Source organism: Pristis pectinata, chromosome 10, assembly GCF_009764475.1.
Source record: "Pristis pectinata isolate sPriPec2 chromosome 10, sPriPec2.1.pri, whole genome shotgun sequence".
In the NCBI taxonomy this organism is placed as follows: Eukaryota; Metazoa; Chordata; class Chondrichthyes; order Rhinopristiformes; family Pristidae; genus Pristis; species Pristis pectinata.
Window position 1 is genome coordinate 61,256,141 of NC_067414.1, and position 26,608 is coordinate 61,282,748.

Sequence of the window (26,608 nt, forward strand, 5' to 3'; positions counted from 1 at the left end):
AAATGTACAAGTATGCAGTCCATAATTCATCTTTGTTTTAACCTAATCACAGATAAGACCATAGATTATTACAAATAAGAGCAGGACTAAGCCATTTCGCCCATTGTGCCTACTCTCCCATTCAACAAAATCAAAGCTGACCATACAGAACCTCACTGTTTTTAAAAAAATAACCAGCATGAAGTTTACCTGAAGACATTTTCTGAAATGTGTCCTTTTGCACTTCTTCCCCGTGAACTTGATTAATAACTGAATGGAGTCCAGAAGACTGCATCCATTGAAAAAACATCAATGCATTCTGGGTAATTGAGCATTCTGCACATGCTCTGACATCACAAGTCAGAGTGAGCATGCAGGTCACAGCTCCTGGCTCAAATATCTGGCTTAGTGCTGGATAAAATGCTGCAGGGGTCATAAAAGGTTTTGGAACATGCTGTGAACTTCATTTGGAGACTTTAATGAAGATAATAAAAGACTCAAGAGGCAGTAGATAGATTTTATCACATAACAGTGAAAAATTAAAGATTTGTTATTGGTGACCAATGAAGTATACAAAATCAGACTTAATGAAAAGCAAAAAAAAAGTTAGATGGCAGATTTGACATACATAGAAAATGGCACAATAAGACAAGACACTCCACCTTCAATGCTTTTATAATACAGGATTGATTGATCTGATTAATTCCATTGCAGATATGCCCATTTTGTAAATTCACCTGTTAACTTTCTCAAAAATCATGAGCTGTAAATTGCGAAGCACACCATATTCAGCAGAAAGGAACTTAGTCAGTGCAGCAAAATCAGCAACATCCTTAATTCCTATTTAAATCAACATTTTTTTAAAGCCATCAATCCAAATCAGCATGGATTTTATTTAATCATTTTAGGAGTTTAATGATATTTTCACAAGCTTTGCTTTCTTGACGTAAATTTTGCATGTTTCCTTCTGCAGTGACGTTTTGAATTGAGGACAGCCACAAACTTCAGAATTATTACTGGTCACATGTGCATATTATAATGGAAAGAAGCATACAAAACATCCAATGTCTGGCAAGTAGAATATTGCAGAATGACTAGCTTAAAATTAGATTCTATTGACATTTGGTCTGTTAAAATATGTTTGCATTTAGAACCAATACTCAATTGGATTCTGTGCAAAAATGGTGACATTTGTCAAAAATACGTTTGAAACATTATTTCTGGTGGTTTGTACTGGGAGGCAAGTGCTGAAACAATGTCTGGCAGTATGATCTCCCTGAGGACAAGAGTATTGTGTGCTTCCCAGAAACATGGGAGTAAATTCTTCTCATGATCCACAATAAGCTGCACATTAAGAGAGTGAAAATCTTTGCTGTGGATGGAAAAGCTCAGGTTTATTAATGGGAGTTCAAGTAGGTACATAAGTGAAGTCAGGGCTGTGTTTTCTCATGGGAATTACTAGCAAGTCTCAAAGACAGAGATACCACCTGGTCCTCCTGACCACCTGAATTCAAAGTAGGTGAAATTAATTCTTCACAAATACACTTGTCCAGGAACACCTCTGAAGCAGTGAGAAGCAAGTTTGGAGAACACAAGCAGCAATATGATGGCCTCTTGGAAGGGTCATGTTATGAGGAACTTGAGCATTAATGTCACTGTGTTGCCCACAGAGGCAGCTTTCCAGGCAAGAGATGTTGCTGAAGGTCTCCCAAAGAATGCTTCATATTTTGGTGATGGCAGCCTTGGAAAACCTGAGGATGCAAAATCCATTGCCTATTAAAGAGATCTAAGTGGGCTGTGATGTCACTGAGTGAGCTTCTCCTGAAAGGCATGTCTTCGCATCCTGCCCCAAGGTTCCCAATCCTGCCTGAGTTCCCGGCCACAGCCATCCAAGGCATTATAAATATTATTTTTGCTTAGGTCGGTCTGTAAGTCTGAGCTGTAAATATCTTGGAGCTTGTGCTGGAGCCTATGTTTGAAATAAGTAAATAATTCCAAGAAGAATTGGACAAATGTGATTCAGTGTGGTTAGTTTTTCAAGATTAGTCAGATAAACTGTAGCGCATTCCATTCCTGAGCATCACTGTGTAAATATGAAGCACTTGTGTACTTTATGACCAAGTACCAAATTGTTAATTTGAGGCATATAGAAATGTTGGAAGATCAGAAAATAGGAGCAGAAGTTAGACATTTTGCCCTTTAAGCCTACTCCACTGTTCAATATGATTATGGCTGATTATCAGTAATAATACCATATCCCCACTCTCTCTTTGACCCCTTGATGCCTTTGCATGTAGAAGTTCATCTTGCCCTCTTAAATATATTCAACATGTACTCCACAGCCCTCTGTGATAGCGAATTTGACGAGTTCACCCACCTATGAGTGAAAAAAATCATTCTCCTGATCTTAGTTTCAATCTCTTATCCTGTATTCCAAATCTGTGATCCCAAGTTCTAGAACTCCCAGCCAGGGAAACATCTTTCTCATCTCTAATCTATCTAAACATGTCAGAATTTTGTGAGTTTCAATTAGATCCCTTCTCATTCCTTAAAATTCTAATGAATGCAAACCTAGTTAACGTAATCCCTCTACATGAAGCAGGTCTACCATCTTAGTAATCAGGACTCTTCTATGACGAGTATATCCTTTCTTAGATGAATAAACAAAACGACACACAGTATCCAGGTGTGAACTAACCCAAGTCCTGTATTATCGTGGCATACACCTGTACTTAAATCTTCTTGCAATGAAGAATAACATTTGCCTTCTTAATTGTTTGCTGTATCTGGATGTTTGTTTTTAATGACCAGGTTACAAGAAGACCAGAGTCTCTCTGTAGATCATCATTTCCCAATCTAACACTATTTAAGCAATATGGCTCCTTTCTTTTCTTATCAAGGATAACTTCACGTTTATCCAAGTAGTACTGCATCTGTCATGTTTTTGTTCACTCACTCAATCTAAGTAACCTTGAAGCCTTTTTACATCCTCCACACAATTTACAATCCTGCCCTGTTTAGTGTCATCAAACTTTATTCTACAATACTACATTCTGTACCCTCATCCAAATCACTGGTACACCACACTAGTTTCTGCCTGCCACACCAAAAATGACCCAATTATTTCTCCTCTCTGTTTCCTATCTGTCAACCAATTTTCAATCCATGCCAATACTTTATTCCCAACACCATATGCTTTAATTTTACACACTAACCACTTAACCACATATTTTATCAAAGGCTTTCTGAAAATCTAAGTACACCATATCCATTGATTTCCCCTTATCTATTCTACCAGTTTTTATTCTCAATAAACTCCAGTTGGTTTTCAAACATGATTTCCCTTCCAGAAATCCATTTTGATTTTGTTTAATCTTGTTGATATTTTCAAAGTGTCCTGTGATTTCATCCTTTATAATACCCTCCAACAATTTCTCCAGTACTGAAGTTAGGATAACTAGTCTTTAATTTCCTGTTTTTATTCTTCCTCCTTTATTAAACAGTAGGGTTACATTTGCTACACTTTAAAGTCTGGGAACTAATAAATAATCTTTAGAATTCTGGAAAATGTTAACCAATGCATCCAGTATTTCCAGGGCCATTTCCTTTCGTACTCTAAGAAGCAAATTATCAGGCCCTGTGAATTTATTGACTTGCAGTGCCATTAATTTTTTCAACACTATTTTCTTACTAATGCTAATTTCCTTTAGTTCCTCACTTTCATTAGATTCTTGGTCCATTTACATTTCTGGAAAGTTACTTGTATCCTCTTCAGTGCTCTGTCATTCACCTATTTAGTTGCTCTGTCCTGTTTTCCATTATGAATTCTCTTATAGGGGACCTACAATTGACCACTAAACTTTTTTCTTTTTACATATTTATAGAAGATTTTTACTGTCTACGTTTGTATTCCCTGCAAGTTTACTCTGCTTTTGCTCTCTTAATTGATTTCTTTGCTAAAATCACCCAATTCTCAGGTTTGCTACTTTGGCAAACATAAATGACTCCTCTTCAGATCTACCACTAGCCTTAACCTCTTCTACTTGCCGTGGTTGAGTCTCTTCCTTTTACGTTCTTATGCCAGGCAGGAATATACAATTGAGCAAGAAATAATCTGACAGGAGAACTCAGTGGGTCAAGCAGCATCTGTGGAAGAAAAGGAATTGTCGACATTTTGGGCTGAAACCCTGTATCAGGAATGTATAACTGTTTTAGTTCCTCTAATTTGTTCCTTAAGTAACCACTGTCATTTCTTTTAATAAAGATCCCCAATCAATTCTAACCAATTCAATCCTCATACCTTCATGGTTTCCTTTGTTTAGATTTCAGACCCCAGTTTCAGATAGGACTACTTCACTTTCCTTCTTAATGAAGAATTCTATCTAGTTATGGTCAGAGAAAGGACAGTGTGATGGATTTGCATTTAAAGAGTCAGTATGACAGCATTTCACATTGTTGGCCAATCTCTACTACACATCATTGTTAAAATGAGTAAGCTAATCATGTAAGTGTGTCAGGGCAGCCAAGGGACAATTTTGTATATCTTGTGTTCTGCAGCTTGCAGCACAGCTGCACAATGTCTCCATCACTTGTACAACAGCACTAAAAAATGCTCCTGCAATTCAGGTTTATTGGCATCGACAGAATAGGTTATAGATGGATGTCAATGAGACAGGCGTCTCAGTTCTTTGCCATGTGGATTGTGGCCTGAATTTTTATGTTCCAGAAGAAACTGTAATGTTGATCTGGATTACTCGTGGGCTGTTCTGAGCAGAGTACAGGATAGCTTTGCATACACACAATACCTTGAGATTAAGAAACACTTCCAATGCAGCAATGTTCTGCATGAGTTCATAAGTATTACAGGAAAACATAAAATTAATGTCTGCCAACATTACAATTTTGGGGTCAATTTTGTACCCTTAATAGCAAAGTACTAATTAGGGAAAAAAAACTGAATTGTTAATATTTGATAGAAATCTTGAATATTTTACAGGAAACTTTTGAAAATCAGAACAGAATTCCAATTTTCTCTTCTTTTAACTTCTATTTGTGACTTATTGACCTGCAATAAGAGCAGTTGATAGATTGAATATGGGCCATTGGGAGAGACATTGGACTGGGTATAGTTTTCTCACTCGACTCTTCCTCGCACACAAGATAGATTGGGACTGAATAATCACACCTGAGGGGAATGCTCCAGATGCACTTAAAATTCAGCATGGGTTAGAGATTCTATACAGTCCCAGAAAGGCGTAATCCTAGTCACACTTTAAAAAACTATCAAGTTTGGAACATTTCTGGCTTAAGACAGTCTTCTGATTCTGAACACAACATTTTGAACACACAAACCATATCGCCGTTTTGCTGTGGTAGCTGTGATGGTGGAATGGTCCAATGAGAAGTGCCTATTCTATTTTACTGCTTTGGTTGGGGGTGTGGGAAGCAAGTGGTTGGACAAGAAGATTGTTAGTAATCAACTTGAAATTTGGAGTTAATCACCATAATAAAACAACTCACATGGATGAAACCATTCATGATATTGTTATTTTGTTTACTTTTTCATTATATTTTAAGTTCATTTGTTCTTACTGTGTTGCTTCCAGCCTGTTTTTAAAAGCAGTAATATGGAAAAAAATTAATAATAGCAAATGAACATTAACATTCCTGTGAAGTATTTTAGCAATTATCACTTGCTTGGATTTGAAAACTGCAAGAAATACATTTGCACAGGTTAGGTTTGGATCTGAGACCTCTTGCTTTAACTTTTAAAAAAATGTATAAATTCAAAGTCTGGCTGGAGTATATTCAGAGACATAAGAGACTGTAGATACTGGAATCTGCAAGAAAAAGAGCTCAGTAGGGCAAGCAGCATCTGTGGAGGCAAAGGGATGGTTGACGTTTTGGGTTGAGACCCTGCATTAGGACTGGGAATGCAGAGGGAAGATAGCCAGTATAAAGAAGTGAGAGAGGGAGTGAGACAGGGACTGGTAGGTGATAGTTGGAACCAAATGAGCTGGAGGATGATGAGCAGTTGGAGCCAGGAGAGGGAGAGTTTAAAGACAGACATGGTGGGAGATGGGTGAACTCAGATAAGGAAACAAAATGAGTAGATGGAGCCAATTTGGAGGTGGGGAGGAGAAAGGAAAGTAGAGACAAGAGGGTGGAAGGTGATGTGGAAACAGATAAGGGGGGAATGATGGGGAGATGGAACCTGTGGGGAAGGGGATAGGATGGGTAGGCTAAGGGAAAAGAAACCCAGCCAGATAGGTGCATGGGTGGTGGGCAGATGGAGGCAGGCGGGGGAGGACAAACGAATTTGGGTAACGGAGGATGAGGGGTGTACATGGAAAAGATGAACAAAGAGAAAGAACCTAGGTGGACTGGTGGGAGTGGGAAACTGGGAGTCAGTTACCTGAAACTGGAAAATCCAATGTTCATACCATTGGGTTGTAGGCTATCCAAGTGGAATAAGAGGTGTTGTTCTTCTGGTTGGCATTTGGCCTCATCATGCCAGTGGAGTAGGCCAAGGACAGACAAGTTGGTGTGGTAGGGGGTGTGAGGGGACCTATGAGGGTCTAATAATATTGAGATAATTTGGTTTGAAACTTCACAAGTTAAAAATATACTCTGTGTGCTTGGTATCCTGGCCATAGGGTTGTTGGCAGTTTCTGGGAATTTCTAGTACAGCCGTAATACCTTAAAATAAGTAACCCATGACACATCAGGTACTTAATGGGGGCTGGGGGGCATATATTTTACTAAGTGGAATTTTGTTCTAAAAGGTGAAAGCCACTGAACAATAAGGTTGAGCTTTATTTTCAATGAAGACCAATGCAATCTAAGTGGAATTGGATGAAGCAGTAATAAAATATTGAGGAATTTTAAACTGAAGTGGGTCACATTGTGTGAGAAAAGAGTTGTTTTACAGTGGTCATCATTCAATGTGTCTGAGTCAGGTTGCATCCAGAAAACTAGCCAAGTTCCCTGTTTAATTGTGAGTTTCTGACGATTGCATCTGTTAGGGAAGTTTCTTCAAACTCTACTCACGTTCTACTCATGTTCCTAGAACCAGATTTTCAAGTTTATTTAAATACTTTAACTTTCAAAGATTTTTAAAGTAACTTTCAATCATTTTAAACTAACCTGCTCAGAGGGAAGGACTTTCTCATTAAAAAGGCTTATTATTGATATTAAACCCATCTTCAGTTGCACAAACAAAACACCTCCATTGTAGCCCATTTAAATACTCTTAAGCGGAAAAGAAGGTGAAAGTAAGTACATTTAATTATAATATGTATCCCAAATTGCTCCCATTCATGGAAGATTTTACATCTGTGAATTTAAGTGACGTTATTGGCAACCTGAATTGTAACCTAATCGGCATAATTTCAAGTACATTTTAGTTGCAATTTTTCAATTGCGCCCAAAGTAGAAACCTTATCCTGGCTGACTAAATAACTACTGACCAAAATTGAATCCTTTAATTTCAGTTTTCAGTAAGCATTACTCAATGTGTACTTCATATTCTGCTCTTTGTAATTCCTCATATAGTAACATACAACAAATTTTTATATCAAGTAACCAGAATGAAATCCCAGGAAATCCCATAATCCCATACTGTAAAAATACAGAACTTGATTATTCAGCCACCATGAACTAATGCCCTCATTATAAATGGATAGAATTGTGTAAAGCAATCCCAAATACCAGTAAAAAATATCAGAATTCTGAAATAAGAATGGAAGCCATAAAATTCTGGCTCTAACCAAGAATGTAAAGTGCATGTGGGTATTCCTGGCTCAGGGCCTTTGTGAACAGAAGAGTGAAATGGATCATTGGAAATGGAAGACTACAGTGGCAAGGTCCTCATCAGACAGAGGCATCTAATCAAAAAGCTTAACTATTTTTTAAATACTCATGCTTTCTGTTCTTTTCTTTGGTTTGTGGAGTGAAGGGGCAGGTCATTGTTTCACTGGGAGGCTTTGCAGAAGGCACACAGGCATTGATGAGGGGCTGATCAGGCACATTCAGGAGGATGAGGTGAGCTCCAGTGGGCCACTTCCATTTCAGGTGTGAGTCCTGCTCCACCCTTGGAAATCCTGGGGCAACAGGAGAAGAAATTTGGTCAATGAGGGTCGGAACTACTTCCTCCTATGTGGAGCAGAGAGCACAGCATTGTTAATGTCTCACTGCCTAACCAAAGGCTGTGCTCCTGGTCTTTGGCCAGGACTGGTGGCTGAAAATTTGGATATGATGGATAACTCAGCAAAGGAAAGGGGTTTGCTACCAGCTGGAACTTCTTGTAATTGTTGGTTGCCCTCTCCAATAAAGTCAAGTGACAAGACAGTGGTGAAATGAATTTGAATTGCAAGTTGGCTCTCCATCTAGACAGACCTTTAAAGCAGACTCCTCCTGGACCACTAAATATGGCACAGAGACTTAATAGCTGTCTCTTGTTTCATATTTTCATATTTTGGAAAACTGTGAACCACAAAGATTAATATTTATGGGTACTTCCCTTAAAATACCAATAATCCTGGAAATAATGAACACAAGACTAACATACACCTCAGCTTCAATAGCGAGGATCCTCAACACTTCCTCAGGAATTTTCAGAACGCAAAAAGCAACTATAACTCCCTCTACACAATGAAAACTAAATGGACAGCAATTAAGTACAAATAGGTTTATTCGTACCTGCAGGTTTCATAACTATTTGTACAAATAGGTTTATTCGTCACTCAACTTCTGCGTTTCAGCAGGTTTATTCCCACTACTTTTACCAGCTGTCTGCTCAGATGAAAATTTTGTTAACATAATGTACTTGGGCCTTCAGTGACAATTCAATGGTACAGTGAGGCTCAGTAAAATACATCAAGGAAGAAGCAGAGGTCAAAAGATATATTTTTCTTGGTCAGCCCTGGAAGCATGTGACTGCACTCATAGGTCCCACAAGGAAAATTTGGGACTCTGGTCAACAAATTTAAACTGTCTACTCATCCCATACACATTATAAAACTTAGCCAAGTGCCTGGGTGATTGGCAGGATTCAAATCAAGCCTAGCCATTCATACCATCTAAGATCTTCCAAGGAGACTGTTGACCAAGGAATTCTCTAATTTTCCAGTTACAAGAACAAATTATCTCCAGAGACACCAGATGAGAATCATACAAAATAATGGATGCCCCAACTTTCTGGTAACAATCAGTTGATTAAGAAAGAACTCCTTTACCACATTATATGTTTCTGCTGGAATATGTGCTCTTTTCCCAAAGACTTGCTTTGGTTGAGACCTTTGGCTCTGAAGAACAGGTTCTAACTAAGGCATTGCACACAGTAAATCAGAGAATGTGGTAATTTGCCCCTTTATAATCTAGTTGGTAATTCAACAGGAGCAACAGCAACACTAGCATTACTTTACAAACTTAGGAAAATGCCTGCACACTAATTATCAGTCTGGTGAGAACCATTAAGAACTGTCTTAAATATTCTCTCAGTGAGTTTGTAAAATGTTCCTTCTAAGGATTTACCATGGAAGGTGGAAGGCTGCTGTGCTTCAGTCTAGAGTTCAGACATGCTCATAGTTGATGGCTGCTGGATATCGTGGTCAGAGATTGCACCTACTTCATAAATCAGGAGCTGCCGAGCAAATGGCCAAATCTGGCTTAAATGGTTTAACGCCAAATGTCAAAAGGATTGCTGATGAAGACATGCTTAGGTATGGCAATGTATTAATATCCTATGGTACGGCTGACTCTGCTCTCTATATCATGACTCTGCACTCTCTTAATTTGTCATAGAACAGACTGTTGGAGACCTCCAATCATCCAGTTTTCAGGCACCTTTCTTTAAGTAGCTCCTGAAGTCTGCTCCTTTCTCCTCTAGGATGTTGTCCACTTATCCAGCTCCTGTTTAGTCATGTCAGTGTTGATCCTTGTAATGCACAGTTTGCGCATCACATTGGGCACTGTTCTGTGATGTTGACTACTAAGCAAGAGTGAGTGATGGATCAACTCTATGAAGGTGACAGGAATATAGGAACAAGAGTAACAAGAACTTACTCACTTGAAACTGGTTTCCCATTCAAATGGCCCTGGCTATTTTGTGAACTAACTCCATGTACATGCATTCGCCTGTATCTGCTCATACCTCAAGTTAATAAAAATCTATTATCATCAGAGTTAAAATTAACAATTGGCCTAGCACCAATCACTGTTTGTAGAAGGTAGGTCCAAAAGTTTACTATTGTTGTGAAAGTGTTTTGCAATTTCACTCTTACAAGTCTTGCCTCTAATTCTTAGTGTGATCTCCCCAGGCTAAGGCACCCCAGCCAGTGAAAATCATTTTTCTCTGCCTCTCCTATCAGTTCCTCTTAATATCTTGAAAACTTTGATCAGCCTTCCAAATGTTAGAGAATGCAACCTTACTTTCTGTAATCCCTTGTCAGTTAATCCTTCAATTCTAGATATCATCCTCGTAAATCTATGCTTAACTCCTTCCAAAACCAATGTAAACTTCCTCAGTCAAACATTTTATTTATTTGTTGAGAAGTGGGTAATACTGACAAGGCCAGTATTTATTGATCTTGCCATAACGAGGTGATGCTGAGCTAACTTCTTGAACTGCTGCAGTCCTTATGGAGTGGGGTTCTCACAATGTTTACGAAACCATAAAAGTGCAAGCACAGAAATGGGCCCAAATGTGATACCAATCTACACTGATACCATAATTAGGCCCATAATCCCCCTCTGGCTTTCCTATCTAAATAGTGGTCCAAAAGCCTTTAACACATTGTTATTGTATCTGCCTCCACTACCTACTCTGGCAGGTCTTTCCAGATATTCACCACTCTCTGTCTGAAAAACTTACTGTTCTGATCTCTGTTAAATTTTTCCCCTTTTCACCTTTTGGGAAAGCAGCCAACTTAATCAAAGACCCCTCCCACCCTGATCATTCTCTCTTCTCCCCTCTTCCATGAGGCAGAAGATACACAAGTTTGAAAACATGCACCACCAGACCTAAGGACAGTTTCTATCCTGCTGTTAAAAGACTCTTGAATGGACCTCCTGGATGGTAAAGGTGAATTCTTGATCTCTCAACCTACCTCGTCATGGCCCTTGCATGTTATTTGTCTACCTGCACTGCACTTTCTCTGTAACTATAACTATATTCTGCATTCTGTTATTGCTTTTCCTTTTGTACTACCTTGATGTATTTATATTTGGAATGGCCTGTCTGAATGGCATGCAAAACAAAGCTTTTCACTGTACCTTGGTACATTTAACAATAATAAACCACCTACCAATTTTGCCCTCCAATTCTGGATTCCCCTGTCCTGGGAAAAAGACTCTGACTTTTTTTTTACACAGCGTGGTAACAGGCCCTTTCAGCCCAACGATTCCTGCCGCCCATTTTAAACCCCAAATTAACCTACCTGTATGTCTTTAGAATGTGGGAGGAAACAGGAGCACCTGGAGGAAACCCACGCAGACACGGGAGAACGTACAAACTCCTTACAGACAGCGACGGGAATCGAACCCCGATCACTGGCGCTGTAATAGTGTCGCACTAACCACTACGCTACCGTGCCACTACCTATCTATACCCCTTATAATTTTATAAACCTCTATAATATCACCCCTCAGCCTCCTACATTCCAGTGAGAATAAACCAGATTTATCCAGAGCCCTATATTCCAGGCAACGCCCTGGTGAATCTCTTTTGCATTCTCTCTAGTGCTACCACATCCTTCCTGTGGTAAAGCAACCACAACTGTACACAATACCCTAAGTGTGGTCTAACCGATGTTTCGTACATCTGCAACTTGATGTCCCAACTCTTATACTCAATGCCTTGGCTGAAGAAAGCAAGTATACCAAATGAGTTCTTCACTACTCTATCCACCTACATTGCCACTTTCAGTGAATGATGGACTTTGACCCTAAGCTTTCTCTGTACATCAATGCTCCTAAGATCACTGCCATTTACTCTATGTGTCTTACCAGAATTTGACTTCCTAAAGTGCATTACTTCACACTTGTCTGGAATAAATTCCAACTGCTATTGCTCTGCCCAACTTTCCAGCTGATCTATGTCCTGCTGTATCCTTAAACAACCTTCTTCGCTATCTATGACTCCACTAATTTTTGTGTCATCTGAAAATTTACTAATCGTACCTGCCAGCATGTTGTTGGAAAGGGAGGTCCAGAATTTAGATCAAGTGACAATGAAGATGCAGTGATATATTTCCAAGTCAGGATGATATATTGGAGAGGAACCTACTGGTGCTGACATAGAACAGTACAGCATAAGAACAGGCCCTTCTGTGATATCTGTACCAAATGATATCTGTGCTGAACACAATGTCAAATTAAACTAAATCTCTGCTGCCTGCACATCATCCATATCCCTCATGCGTCTATCCTAAAGCCTCTTAAATGCTACTATCATGTCTGCTTCCATTACTGCCCCTGGCAGCCTGTTCCAGACACTTACCACTTTCTGTGTTAAAAACTTGCCCCACACATTTCTTTTTTAGCTTTCTTCCTCTCACTTTAAGTGCATGTGCTCTAGTATCTGACATTTCTACCCTTGTAAAAATGATTCTGACTGTCTACCCTATCTATGCCACTCATAATTTTATAAACTTCTATCAGGTCTCCCCTCAGCCTCCAACGCTCCAGAGGAAACAGTCCAAGTTTGTCCAACCTCTCCTTATAGCTCATACCCTCTAATCTAGGTAGGATTCAGGTAAATCTCTTCCGTAACCTTTCCAAAGCCTCCACATCCTTCCTGTAATGGGGTGACTAGAATTGCACACAAAATGCCAAGTGTGGCCTAACCAAAATTTTATCTAGCTGCAACATGACTCAATGCTCTGACCAATGAAGGCACACATACCATATGCCTTCTTTACCACCCTTTCTATTAGCGTGGACATTTTCAGGGAGCTATGGACTTGGACCCTATGATCTCTCTATACATCAAAGTTGTTAAGGGTCCTGCCATTGACTGTATACTTTCCCTTTACATCTGACCTCCCAAAGTGCAATACCTCACACTATCCCAGATTAAACTCCAAACTGATGTTCCCATGCACTTGCTGCTTTTGTCCTGCTAGTTGGTAGACATTGAAAGTTTGGCAGGTGTTGTCAGAGTAGCCTAAGTGAGTAACTGCAGTGCATTTTGTAGACATACACACTGCAACCACATTGCACTGGTGGAGCAGGGAATGAACGCATAGTGTAGTGGATGGACTGGTAATCAAACTGGCTGCTATGTCCCGGATATTGTTGACTTCTTTGTGTTTGTTGCAGCTTGACTCATCCAAGCAAGTGGTGGGTATTCCAACATGTTGCTGACCATTCTCTAGATGGTGCAAAGGCTTTGGAACGTCAGGAGGTGAGTCACTTGCCACAGGATACACAACTTCTGACTTGTTCTTTTAGTAACAACTTTTATGAAGCTGGTCCAGTTGAATTTCTGTTCAGTATTGACCCCCTGGATGATGATGGTGGTATAGGTATTGCCATTGAATATCAAGGGTATGTGATGAGAGTCTCTCTGGTTGGTGATGGCCCTTGCCTGGTCGTTGTCATACAGCACAGAAACAGGTTGATGGACTCACCACGTACATGTCAACCTTATGAGGCATGATGTTACTTGCCACCAATTTGTCTATGCCTGAATGCTGTCTAGGTCTTGCTGCATGCAGACATGGGCTGTTTCATTTTCTGAGCAGTTACAAAGGAGCTGATCACATACTGTCTTCAGCAAACATCCCTATTCCTGACCTATTGATGGACAACAGGTCATTGATGAAGCAGTTGGAGATGGTACACCAATTCACACTTCATTTGTGTAACAACAGTCTGGGACCCCTGATGGCAATAGAGAAAGAAAAGATTGTCAAGAACCTGTGGAAAAGGTAAACAGAAGCTAAAGGAGAAGCTGCAAAGCTCCATAAATAAGAATATGTGAGGATGGCAGGGGAATGTAAATTTCCAGTGTGGGTAGGCTCCTTCCTCAGTGCTGCAACCTGTGGCACTGGAGGCCAGAGTTAACAGGCATTATATATCTCCTATGTGGAGACTCAGGGCTGATTTTGGATTTGCTACCCAGCTGCACCTACAAGCATGGTGACAGTGAAATGAAAATCGTAGAGCCTGCAGATGGAACACAGCCCATCCCAATTTTGGGGCAGAGTTTGATGACGGCAGCGAGTATCTCTGCTGGAAACATTAAAATGGGAAGAGGGTGCAGTTGGTACAACAAAAATTGAAGTATTTTTGATAAAATAATCTAGAGTCCCAAAGCAATTTTCTTCGAAGCAACCAAAATCCACATGTTGCACAGGTTGCAAGGCAGCCCCATGAAAGGGATAACAAGGCCAAAGTAAAGGGAAAGCTAAAGTTCTTAAAGTTGCTTCATTCTTGTGGCTGCTTTGAACTATTGTGAAATGAACTTGCGCTCTGTGCATTTTTTTGAAATGTCGCTGTGGTATTTAGCTTTCTTTTGCAGCAAATTATTTGAGAATGTGTGTGAACTTCTTTTCATTTTTTTTGTCTGAATGATTTTGAAGAACATGCTGCTGTTCTCCTTTGGCTTGCACAGGGAAAGAAATGATCTGCAGTGTAAACCTTTCTTCTCCACTATTCTATTTTACACAAATCAGTTTATTTTAAATTTAAGTGAATCTGAAGTGCCAAATAGATGTTTTCCACCAGAAAATAAACAAAGGAGAGAAGCCAGGTCCTGAATTTGAGCAGAATGGATACCAAATTCGCCTCATTTTCTTTGGCAGTCTACATTGAATACTTGTCATTTTCTGGAAAATATATCTGCCAATGGCCCGAGAGTCATAGAGAGATACTGCACGGAAACAGCCCTGCAAGCCCACTGAGTTCTTGCTGACCATTAACCACCTATTTATACTAATCCTACATTAAACCCATTATTTATTCTCCTCACATTTTTTTTTCATCAACTCCCCCCCAGATTCTACCACTCACTTACACACTAGGGGCACTTTACAGTGGCCGATTAACTTGCCAACCCATTTGTTCTTTAGGATGTGTGAGGAAACCGGAGACCAGGAGGAAACCCATGCGGTCATGGGGAGAATGTGCAAATTCCACGCAGACAGTACTGGAGGTCAGGATTGAACCTGGGTCTCTGATGCTCTACTAGCTGCGCCACTCTGCCACCCTACTAGTTGCGCCACCTTGCCACCTGACTGTATGTGGGTTGAATGGGTATCTTCACTTTCATCAAGTGTGCCAAAACAAATGTATTTGCTAGCATTCTGGCAAAAAGAACCCTGTTTATTTGAGATATTATGAACTAATATCTATTCCTAATAAAGGCAGATGTGTTTCTTCCAATGCCAACTAACATGTATTCAATGAACACATACTTATAATTTTTGTACAAAAGACAACAGTTTGCTGAGGTAAAGCAGGATATAAAATGGCTAATGGACATGTGTGACATACATCTAACCACTTGAGATAAAGCCAATACAAGGTTGTGGGTTCCATGTTACCACCGTAGTACAATGGGAATATGCCCTGAGCAAAATAACCTGAATTCTGGAAATTGGAAGTAAGAAAGTCCTGGGAATGCTGATTACTTGAAATTGCTGAACTTAGTGTTGAATCTGAAATATGGCAAATTAGAAAAGCACCTTGTTTTTTGACTGGCAATCACAACCTTCCAGACTCAACATTAAGTACAGCACTTTCAGAAAAACAGCATTCCAAGCAATTACCACTTCTGATTTCCAGCATTTGGAATATTTCATTTTGGTAATTTTGGAGAAGTATTCAGAAGTGTCCCAATATCACTCTCTTCCTGCCTCCACTTTTCCCCCTTTTTGTCATTTAATATCTCCTGTCCTCCACTTTATCACAGACATTCCCTAGTGTTCCTTTCTGCCAGCTTTCTCTGCACCTTACTCTACCTGGGTCTGATTAAAATGTTATCAACCTGTGATGTTCCTCTTCCTGGTGGTGTCTGTGAAGCTTCATTTATAGAAACAGGGCATTGCCAGCAAGGATGGTATTTATTTCTCATCCCTAACTGCCCTCGAGTAGGTGGTAATCAGTTGGTTTCTTTAATCATTGCAAACCTTATGATGAAAATGTTCCCACTGTACAGCTACTGAGGGAAATCCAACATTTAGGACCAACAGTGATGAAGGAACAGCAAGTCAGGATTGTATGGGATTTGGAGAGGAGGCTGCAGTAGTGGTGTCCCCAAGCCCCTGTTGCTCTCATCCTTCATGATGGTAGAAGCAGAGGATTTGAGAGGTGCTGTTGGAGTAATGGCTGTGCAATTTTGCAATTTGTAGAATGTACATTCTGCAGCCACGGGTCACAAGTGACAGAGAAAGAGCTTCTGTAGGATGATGGATGGGGTGCCTGTTAATTGCATTGTTTTGTGATTATTTTGAGCTCCTCCAGTTTTTGGAACTCCTGTTAATAGATCCTATTGTTCCAGGGCTAAAATTTCACTTGATCTGGAATTTTGTTCACCAGTAATGGTTGTTAGCAAGTAAAAGACCTACTTTGGTTCCAAGGAATAAAAAGCAAAATTATGTACAATGATAATAGTTTTTCTCAAAAAGATTTGGTTGTTGATTTACTCATGAATTGGGTTGTTTTTTGAATTGGGTACATTGAAGTGGAGGAACATCAGGGGAAAAGAAAAGAGACATTCACTTCTTCAGACATTACAGGTGCTTTCCAGAATATCTGAAATTGACATATCTGTATTGAATTAATTTTATTAAATGTATATTCAAAACACCAGAAGAAATAAAAATACATTATGTTAAAGGAATAAAGCAAAATGATGGAACAATTCATTGGATTTTTGTTAAAAAAAATTCTTGGTGCTCTGAAGCATAGCAAAATGAATATTGATACGGGGGAAACTTATTGTAATCTATTTCAGTCATTCATAAATTATAGAGGTGGGATTCATTTCTGGAGATTTTTTTTCCATTTCACCATTGTCTTTGACAGGTCCACTATTTATATGGCATAGAAAAAACAGATAAATTATTTACTAATCATATACAGATTAGTCCATTTCTATTGTCAATAGATCCAACTGGTCTAGGAAGAGTTAAGCATCAATGAAGATGTTCATGGTTCCTTAGTTACCATAAGTATCTGTCATTCCTGTGCAAGTAGAAGATAAAGTACAAAGCTCAAGGCCATATTTTGGTTTCTGCAGTACATAATCATCATTCCTTCATTGTTTTTGAAACTTAGTTATAAACTATCTTTGTTTTAAAGAAGAGCTAGAATTTAGCATTGAGGCCAGATGTTTGATTTTAACCCAAAGAGTTTCAATGAATTATCCTTGCATATATCTGCGATCTTTATCATCATTATTTTCTAATTTATTGCAAAAAAGCCAACTTTTTCTCAAATTATAATTTTGTAATGTTAGTACGTACCTGAAAGGATCAACATATTGCCCTCTTCAAAGAAAAACATTAGACATTGTTTTTTTAAAAGAGTGGCTTGCAGAATTGCCCTCCTAGTTTCTGGGTTGCAGATCCCATCTGTGGACTAATCTGAATCAGAAACACATGCTTTGAAAATAGAAACTGAAACCTTTTGAAAAGTCAGTAACTATATTCAAGTTAACATGCCAGTAGCAAAAAAAAAACAGAAGTGTAAGAAGGGCAAAATGGAAAAAAAATTAAGCTAAAAGGAAGGAAAGATCAAAGGTCCAGATTTGCTTGGGTTTTTGATTTGCAACTCACTTAACCCACAAACCAAACCTCCCACTGACTGCCACTTGCACAACATCCTTCCCTGAGTTAGACATATTTAAATGCTGCAATAAGTTACAGTCCAAGGTATATCCAAGTTGTGTTTGTTTTTTTTTAAAACCTTATTCCCTTTGCTTTGATTTAACCCTGTAATTAGTGGGAGAGGTTCAACAGAGATTGTCCATTTTTTCCTCAACATTGTAAAAGGCTTAAATTGTTAGATTCTCAATCAAATCACATTCATCCTCAGTGAAGAAAATTAATAAATTGAATGCTTAATCCTTATTTTTTAACAAAAGAAATACTAAATAAATAAAAAGTGCAAAAAAAAATTACTTACCTCATTTCCTTTAGTCCCTCAGTACAGGCAGTCAAACAGTTGTTCATATCATAATCTCAACCAGGTGTACAATGTCACCGCAATAATTCCTGAATAGTGCAATCCATGTAAAAAGCATAAATCAGCCTTGCTCATGAGGATTTCTATTTTAAAATTTCCACTCTGTTTTATTATTAGCAGAGACATATAACAGGGTATGTTTGAGGATACAGTTGCAAGGCCTGTCTAGCTTTAATGATGCGAGGTCTGTAGCTGTATTCCAATCACAGCATAAAAATGTAACAAGCTATGGTTTGTTTCTGATTTTATACAGTGAATGCAATGCATGTGGAGCTGTTCAGTGGTTTAGTCTTACTCCTTTATTCAGCCTTCTTAAAATATTATTTTACTTTGATTTTATACAGGAAACTATATGCATATTTTGAAAGTTACATGGATTGCTTGCTTCTCAAAGGCTTAATTTATTCAAAAAGCAATTGTTTTAGATTTACAAAACTATGCTCACAATATGCCATTTGAAAAGAAAATTACTTGCAACTTATGTTACAAAGGCAAAAAATTAAAGGGAGGGAGGAACTCAAGAAAACTACAATAACCAGGAAAGTGGCACCAAGCCAATTGCTGGAATTGTGTGCTGACAACTTTCCAGGTTCTAATGGACTTCATCCTAGGGTCTTAAAAGAAGTGGCTACTGAGATAAATGATGCATATGTTTAAATTTTCTAAAATTCCCTTGATTTGCAAAAAGTTCCATTAGATTGGAAAATAGCAAAAGTAACTTATTTATTCATAAAGAGGGGGAGACAGAAAGCAGGACACTACAGGCCAGTTGACATCACATCTGGCATAGCATATATTTTAAGATGCTATAATTAAAGGTGTTACAGCAGGGCAATGTGATGATGTGCTCTTCCACCAAAATCCATCCAGCCTCCTACCAATAATGGCCACTAAAATTAACTACTAAAAAAATCTAACCTTCTCATTTCCCATTGCCATGTTTCCACTTGCAGCAGATTTTCTTTAAATTTGCAATGCAAAAATGGAAAATGCAGTTGAAGAGGTGGTAGGAAGATTGAGTTGACCCATATTTCAGCAAGACTTCTGCTCCTGAAGTTTCCATCCTTATGATTGCACCTTCTTGTCTATCAGTAACTGACAGTTGAGATTTTATATTTTCTCTAATTGAGTGGAAGTGGATTAGCCACAACACTAAAGAGATACAGGAATTGGTTGCAGAATATTCTTGCTGGACACATGCTCAATGGTGCTGTGAGTCAATACAACAACAAATAGAACAGTGCTGATTAAGTTATAGAAACACAATTAAAACGTCATGTTAAGATTAACTCTCAAAGATACCACCAATATCCTTAGCACTTCAAAAACAAATAATACAGGTGCAGAAAATCTAAAATAAAAACAGAGAATGTTGATAATATGAAGATGCCATGCAGCATCTGTGATGAGAGAAGTAGAGTTAATATGTCAGGTTGCTCTAATGCACTTTCACAAGAACAATAGTTGGTGGCCTTTCTGAGAACACACTCATTCAGTAAAAGAATGAAACAGGATCCCACAATTTTGATTGCCTCCCTCTTTATCAATTGTTGGTATCCCCATACTTATTTCTAAAATGATCCCAGTCCTCAGTTTTACTGTTTGTTTGGGAATACCTGAAATGACATAGAACATAGAACAGGAGCAGTCCCTTCAGCTCATCAGGTCTGCACTGACCATGATGCCTATCTAACTAATCCCACCTGTCTGCACATAGTCTGTATCCCTCTATTCCCTGCCTGTTCATGTGTCTGTCTAAATGCCTCTTAAACATTGCTATCATTTCTGCTTCTACCGCCTTTCCTCGGAGTACGTTCCAGGCATCTACTGCACTCTGTGTATTAAACTTGCCTCATAAATCTCTTTTAAATTTTCCCCCTCTCACCTTAAGCCTATGCCCTCTAGTATTTGACATTTCTGCCTCGGGAAAAAAGATTCTGAATATCTACCTTATCTATGCCTCTCATAATTTTATACAGTATACTTCTATCAGGTTGTCCCTCAGCCACTGATGCTTGACAGAAAACAATCCAAGTTTGTCCAAACTCTCCTTATAGCTAATACTCTCCAATCTACGCAACATCCTGGTGAACCTTTTCTGCACCTCCTCCAAAGTCTTCACGTCCTTCCTGTAATGGGGCAACCACAACTGCACATATTACTCCAAATGTGGCATAAATAAAGTTCTACACAGCTGCAGCGTGACCTCCCAACCTTTAGATTGAATGGCCTGACTGATGAAGGTAAGCATGCCGTACACCTTCTTTACCACACTATCCACTTATGTTGCCACTTGTGTTGGAGCTATGGACTTACACCCCAAGATCCCTCTGTACATCAGTGCTTCTAGTGGTCCTGCTATTTACTGTATACTTACCTCTTGCATTTGACCTCCCAAAGTGCCACACCTCACATTTGTCCAGATTAAACTCTGTCCAACTGATCTATACCCTGCTGTATCTTTTGACAACCTTCCTCACTATCCACAACTCCACCACTTTAAGTCTCATCGGAAAACTTACTAATCAGCACACCTTCATTTTCATCCAGATCATTTATATATATATCACAAACAACAGAGGACCCAGTAATGATCCCTGCAAAACACCACTGATCACAGACCTCCAGTCATAGAAATGTCCTTCCACCACCAACACACGATGCATGCCATTTCTAATCCTGCATACATCTCAGGAAATTTGATACTTCCACTTTGTTCAGGCCCAGATGTGCATCTCTAGTTTCCTGACAATTAAGGAGGGCCTGCTAGCATTTCTCAAGAAATCTAAGACTCCTAAATTGGTTTGAAGAAGGAATGGTTAGAGGGGTGGGCACAAAATAATTTTGCTGTGACATATTTTAGTACTTCACATATTTTAGATTTGGCTATGAATAGAAACAAATTTGTAGTAAACTATAATTGTTGGTTTAGAAGTAAGCTCCAGTTCACACACTGCCAATCCTCTGTAAAATTGCCAATGTTTTGAATTTTGGTTGATTTTGCATTGTAGACCAGCTTCTGAATGGAGACTAACCAAACATAGCTCCATTAATACCATTATTGTTGGCAAAGAGAAGAGGAATTCATCCCATTCATCTGGAATAAATTCAAACAGAAATAAAATGAATGAAACTTAACATTTTTTCTGACAAGACGACCAGTCCATTTTTTGTTTGCCTCTTGATGAAGGATCTTTGATATGGACTGACTGCATCACCAAGCTTGACACATGTAGACAATGCAAGGCTTGAATTACTTTTTATACTCAATGATTACTTAACATTGTACCAGAGAACAAATTGGTAGTCTGTTATGGTGAATAATGCGATCATGAAACAGACAGCAACATTATGAAACAAGACTGGAAACAGTTCAAATGGAGAATGGGCTATAAACATATAATTGAGATTTTATTCAGATTGGTCTTTCTGAAACATAGAGTAAAACAGATTACTTTATTGTGAATGACTAGACTTGCTTGACTGAGTGGAACAGTCATCAGGGTATCCTGATCTGGATTTGGACAGTGAGGTACAGTGAGGATCAGTGGCGACGAGGCATCAAGCAGTGAAAGGCTGAGACCACACTCCCCATGGAGCTTTGCCTTCTGCCAATGTCTGTGGGGTTTTGTAAGAGTTTACAAATAAATTTAAAAGCTATTAAAATTGCTAAAATATTTTTTAAAATTGTAAATGATCTTTCATTAACAGCACAGTAATAAATAATTGAAAGCATTACAAACAAAGTAAGTGAAATAAATACCTGAACTTACATTTTTCTTCTTAAGTTCTTGTTTGGGAATCCCCATTCATCTGAATGGAGATTGTGATCCTTCACCAAGTTTTGTTATTGTGAAATTGCCGGGGCAGATTTTCCAGGATAATGGAGTCTAGTAAAGAAAACAGTAAGTGCCGGAAATACTCAGCAAGTCAGGCAGCATCTGCGAAGAGAGAAACAGGGTTAATATTTCAGGTCATTTTTCCCCCATCAGATAACCACTGAGCATTTCCAGCATTATCTCTTTTTACTTCAGGTTTCCACCACCTGCATTTTTTTTTCTATTTTCAATGAATGGAATGCAGTGATGGAACAGAGGGATAAATGACCCAGCATTTCTCAGTCAGCTCATCCCAGACTAATGGCAGAGCTAGCCAGGTAACACCAGCTCATATTAATCTTCCAGGGGCTGAATGTCAATGATTCCCTTCAGAAGTGCCAACATGGCCAGCTCAAGTAGCTCCATTGGAAATCTCGTTAAACTCCTTGGAAATTTTGCCTCTAAATCTGCAGATCGGCAACAATACTGGAAGCAGAAGAGATTTATAGCAAGATATATTTATCCTTAAATTATATTTTCCAAAAAAAAGGTAACCTCAGGAGATTATACGTATAAAAACAGCATTAAGTCAGTTGAAGGAGTTCAACTGTCGGCATTGATAGGAACATCCCGTTGTTCTTGGATGGAGTCCAGCATGAATTGAGTAAACTGGCAAGTATCCTCTCAACCTTAATGATTGACAGTGAAGCCAAATGAATCTTTTTATTAGTACAGAGAGAATTGGAAGCTGCTTTATTTGAGTATTCAGCTAACAGTGGATGTTAAGCTCAGTCCACGTATTAAAGTCAGGTGCTGCTATTTTTCTTTCCATTGTCTGGATTTACATGGGATACAGAACACAGACAGCATGCGAGATTTCCACAGCAAGGTTTTGTTGATGAATTTTATCCATCCATGCCAAAGCTTGGATGAAAACTTCTTGGAAATTCTCTGCATGCTCAGATGTGATGCATTTTGAACAGTACTTCCATTTCTGAGCAGGATTTGCTCTAAAGTACACAGAACCTGCTACAGGATAGAAGCCAGATAAATGTGTCATATTTTCTTCGAGATTCCTAAAAGATTGGCCAGAGGCATTGCTTCAACCAGAAGCTTTTTCCAATTTGCAGTTCAGGAGTAAACTTCCCTTTTGTAAAACATCGCCTTCACTTCTCTTTTATCTATACAACAGCACCTGGCTTGACAGGAAGATAATCCACTGTATTTACTCTGAACATTGCCTGTGGCCCAGCATTGGATGACCCTGGAGCTAACTCTTGACTTGCTCTTTCATAACCGTTTTTTCCCAGTTTAGGCAGAATCCAGCGATCATCCATGCCACCAAGCAGTTGGTGAAAACTAACATGTTCGGTCACCTTTCGAGCCAAATGTTTTGCAGCAATGATGCGAATAACATGTAGTAGCACATCTGTTAATATAATATCAAAAATATATGAGTGTTGTAAAGAAAAAAAACAAAGTCAAAACAAACAGCTCTTCTTCAAATCCTGTTCGTCAAATATGCAATACCATGATGTAGTTGATATGGCTCATAAACCCAAACCCTGCAAAGATGGGCTGTCATGCACTCTATACTCTGGCTGCAGTAAAAGAACCAACACATCACAATCACATGCAACTGTAGTCTCATCAAGGAATTATTAAAAACATGTGCAACTTGCAGAAATGTTTGCTGTTGAGGCCTGGAAAAATACCTTTCACGATGTACAGTTTATTCTGTCAAGCCCCAATCTTTCTAATTTCAAGAGGAGTTCTCAAATTTCTTCAGTTGAGACAATGTTCATTTTGAAGAATGATTCTTAACCTTCGAGCAGATGTATGGCTTTACTTCAGTTTACATTTGGTCATGCCTTCCAGTGCAATATAGCTCTCAACTGTATAAAAAATGGAAAGGCAAGAGGAATTGGCGCACCTGAATATTGGGGTAAATTGAGATAGATTCAGCTCACAGACTGCCTTTCAGAATTGCCCATATTCAAATGGGGTGGATATGATGAACCAGGTGCCAGCGATCTGGGATCGATTCCCGTTGCTGTCTGTAAGGAGTTTGTACGTTCTCCCGTGTCTGCGTGGGTTTCCTCTGGGTACTCCAGTTTCCTCCCACATTCCAAAGACGTACGGGTAGGTTAATTTGGGTTTAAAATGGGCGGCGTGGACTCGTTGGGCTGGAAGGGCCTGTTACCATGCTGTAAATAAATTTTTTTTTAAAAATTTTAAAATTTAGGGTATAGTCAGGCCTCCATGGTGTATAACTGAGGACCCGCTCCTGGACACATTGACAACTGTTACAGGAGGCAAGGTTGAGGGCGGAGCCTTTCCTCTTGTCAAAGCTGGAAGGTTTCTCGACAATTTTTATATGTCTGTACTATGGGCATTGTTTTAACATTGCTTTATAATTATTAAAAGAAATATAATACATAAAAATTAAATTTATTTAAAGTATGTTAAAATAGTAAGAAATATTTAAAAATATTAAAGTAAAATGAGTAAAAATAAATAACAATTTACCTGTGTCCTCCTAATGACAGGTCAGGAATTCCCTTCTGAATTGTAGTCAGGCTGGTTTAGGATTGCAGAGACAGATCCACAGTGTCACCCAGGGGAATCCCAACAAATTTGGTCTTCACTGTTGTCACACACCTGGTTCTGGACTTAAAACAGTTCTGTCTAAGACAAGGACTTACCCAAGAACATAATGAATAGAAACAATGAAAGGCCATTTGGTCCTTTGTGCCTGTCCTTCCTTGGATGGAGAATTCCAAGGAATAACCACCATATGGGTGAAGAGGTTTCTTCTCATCTCAGTTCTGAATAGCGGAACCTTTATTTTGAGACTGCAACCACAGTCTAGACACCACAGCCAGAGGAAGCATCAATTCTGTACCTGTCAAACTCCGTAAGAAGTTTGTACATTTCAGTGAGATCACCACTCATTCTTCTAAACAGAAGAGAATTTGGTCCCAGCTTGCATAATCCCTTCTCACTTTACAAACCTGCCATCCTGGGAATGTGAAAACTGCTGAAGGCCCAACAATGTTACTGAATAACTGCATGGTAACTGTATTGCATGACTTGTTTCTTGTCTAACTGGCCTATGGTTGGTTCATTGATCTGAAATAGAAAAACAAAAATGCAGGAAATACACTTCAACTAACTTGTTTCTTTCATTCCCAGTTAAGATAGCGGGTAACTGACTTATAACGTTAACTGTTTCTCTGTCCACTGTTGATCTGTTGAGTGTTTCCATCATTTTCTGTTTTGATTGTGGTACCATATTTAGATATTATAGCCTGGATTTTCAACTTCTGGGCATAGCCAGCTCAGAAAACAAGTGAAAAGTCTTAACCCTTGGTCCTTCCTGATTTACCATATCATCCTGGATTCACACACCAGAAGATGATAAGACTTTATTTCTGATGTGCTTCTGTGTATATTGAGTGTATATTCGACATTGAATATAGGAGATGGAACATCATGTTACAATTGATTTAAGGTGGATCTAAGGAGCAAGTTTTTTACACAGAGGGTGATGGGTATTTTGAAGAAGCCATCAGAGGAGATAGTAGAGGTAGGTACAATTACAATGTTCAAAAGACATTTGGGCAGGTACATAGATAGGAAAGGTTTGGAGGGATATGGGCAAAATGCAGGGCAAATGGGATTAGCTTATCTCGGCATCTTGATTGGCACAGAAGTGCTGAAGGACCTTTCTCTGTACTATATAACTCTATGAATCTATGAATATGAGTAACATATTTTGAGTGCTATGCAAGTGTCATTCCTTTTTTCTTTGCCTGTGTCTCTCACTCCAGGGCTGGAGAAAGCAATTGTGTCTACCATACCACTAAACCCTTCAGACTACCTTTGAAACATCCCTCTTTTCTTCAGGCACCCACTACAATCATTGATGTTAAACTTCACCGTGTATAAGCACTGAAAACTCTCTGATTTTGATCTGGTCCTGATTCTGATACCGTCACAGGCATCAAAATGTGCTTTTACTTATACTACTGAAATTCAAAGGTTAAAAAGTAAGAAGTTTGAAAATCAATGTAAGAAGTATCCTTATTGGAAAGTATGATATTACTTGTTATTTTCTTTATTGGAAGCAATAATCACCCATTGAGAAAATAGTTGTACATGGTCCTAATACCAATAGCAGTAGGGTATCATACGGAATTAGAATGAAACAACAGAAGCCAGGTGCTTGTGGATAACAAGTCCAGCTGTTAAGAGTCCAGAGAAATGGTGCATAAATGATTTACAACCATCTTCACCAGATTTTGGAGCAGAGGATAGAATGAGGCCAAAATCAACTAATCAACGTTAGCATGTTGTTGGATACCAAAGAACATCTGCTGTGAGATTGGTTGACATTCTCCCGAAATGCATTGCTTCTCATCTTTACTGCACATTTCACACATTCACAGAGTAGTGAGCATTGTGCATTGTGAGATCACCAGCCAAACCAATTGTTTTATAGCCCCTATGTTAAGAGTTATACTGAGACTAGAAAAGATAATCGTCTCCAAAAGAGATCCTTGCCAAGTATTTTTGTCCCCTGGTTATTAGCCTGCCAATATTCATTGTTTTGGTTA